Source organism: Gossypium raimondii, chromosome 10 (genome assembly GCF_025698545.1).
Source record: "Gossypium raimondii isolate GPD5lz chromosome 10, ASM2569854v1, whole genome shotgun sequence".
NCBI lineage: Eukaryota > Viridiplantae > Streptophyta > Magnoliopsida > Malvales > Malvaceae > Gossypium > Gossypium raimondii.
Window position 1 is genome coordinate 24,861,107 of NC_068574.1, and position 2,013 is coordinate 24,863,119.

General features: G+C 37.0%; 1 long non-coding RNA gene across 1 annotated transcript; it reads left to right on the forward strand.

Annotated features, from left to right (window-relative positions):
* The first annotated feature begins 237 nt into the window (after positions 1–237).
* On the forward strand, positions 238–744 carry LOC128033726 (uncharacterized). The gene is made up of 2 exons (XR_008189744.1): positions 238–377; positions 494–744. It is a non-coding gene; the product is annotated as an uncharacterized LOC128033726 (long non-coding RNA).
* Positions 745–2,013: the final 1,269 nt, after the last annotated feature.

Consider the following 2,013-nt stretch of genomic DNA (forward strand, 5'->3'; position numbering starts at 1 on the left):
TAGTACACTTTAAAAAAATCTAGATTTCAATTTTAAAAATAACATTACTTGATATATGAAAAATAAATTAAATTAGACTAACAACAATGATTCAACGAGGAATTGTCAAAAGAGTAAAAATAATGAAGCCATTGAATAACAAAAGTAATAATTATAATATTAAAACCAATAGACTTCCAAAGTCTTGTTTCTCCTGAAAATAAATAAATAATCACCACCAAGTCTTATGAAGCAACCATAAACATCAGCACAAAAATCAGATTCTGAGGAACGAAAGATGCTCTACAAGAAATCAGCGGTGCACTTGATATTAGTACTACAGCTATCGTTTTCTCTACTCTGGCCTCCATCTTCAACTACAAACACTCACTTAACCGGTAAGTTGAATTACAACTATATATAAAACTTGTTCTTCGTTACTTATTTTTATAATCTCTTTCTGAATTTTTTTTTTTTGGATAATTTGTGTTGGTATTTGGGATTAAAATTGTAGTGAAGGAGAGGAATGAAGTGATACATAGAAATCTAGCGTCAGGAAAACCAATTCCATGTCCTCCACGTTTTCGTGGTTGTCATCCAGGTGGTGCTGTTACGATATGCCCTCCTGACTGTTCACAGCCAAAAGGAAATTGTGTTACCAGGGCAACCTAAATGAATGGTTATTAGACATGATTACTTGTGATTTTGTATTCTGATGGGCTTTATATATTTCAAATAAATTTAGGAGGTTACAATTTTATATAATATGTATTTTGATATATCTTATATTCGTATTATGTTTGAAACATTTAAATCATTATAATGTTTAATTATAAGTTTTAAAGACTTCAACATTAATATTTATATGTGTTCAATTATTCTCCAAATACGTCTTCTGGATTATGTTCCATGAGGTTAATAATGAAACAAATTTGTTATGTAAGACTCAAAACATAAACATTTCAGCAAAAAAACCCTATCCGCATGCTTTGATCCTGCCACCGCTCCACTTGCGCCACACGCCGCCACCACCCAAGGCTCGCCTATCACCGGCCATCCACGCGTCTGACACCTGCAAAGAAAATTGAATACAACAATAAAAAAGGGAAGTATACGAGCAATAATAGTAGAAATGGACAAAAAAGAAGAAGCAAACAGTTTTGATTCGGTTATAAAAGCCCGAATCTCACCTTTGTATTTTTTTTACACACATTAGAAATCCAAAAGTCGAATAGAAATTTTAAAAGGTTGAACCTTTATGGTTTCCTCTTCATTTTCTTTTTTTTTCTTTTATTTATTTATTTATTTAAAAATTTTTTACAAGTACATTTTAAACAATTATAATAAAAATAAAATAAAGGAAAGGGAAGGAAAAACTCACCTAAAACGCCCCTCGGCCGCGTCGTCGAAGGTCCCCTCTCCGTCTCCGAAGTCGGCCCTAAAAGTTGGGGTGAGGGATCCTCTCTTCTTCGGCCTTTTAGGTCAAGAACGTCTGGCCTTAGAACAAAGGGTGAAACGGGGTTAAAAACTTGATTTTTCTGTGGCTACGAACACCGCCTACGGCGGAGCCACGACGGCCGGTGAGACGACAGTCAATCGGAGCCCTAGGCAGGAGCTCAAGGGGGCTGTGGAGTATAGGTGCTCTTAGGTTTTTTTTAAAGGCTGATAAGAATGAAATTTTACGTTTTTTTTTAGCTTTTATAAACATCTTAAAACGGCGCCTTTTTGCAAGTGGGGTGCTGGTGCCAAAACAACGTCGTTTTGGCCCTGACCCACGACCCGACCCGACCGAGCAGCCCACAAGATTCGCGTGTTTTTGCTGTGAATGGGCTATTTGCACACAGTGTCCCTCCACTTTTGCGCCGTGGAGCAATTTGATCCTCTTTGTTTTTCACATTTTGGCCGTGTAATTTTCTGCTCGTTTCGTTTTATTCCACGCTGAAACGCAGCGCATGAGGGCTAGGAATATTTTCCCAGTCAGTCCCTCATCCTTCGAGCGTGTTCTATTTTGATCCCTGGCAGTGCACTTTTGTT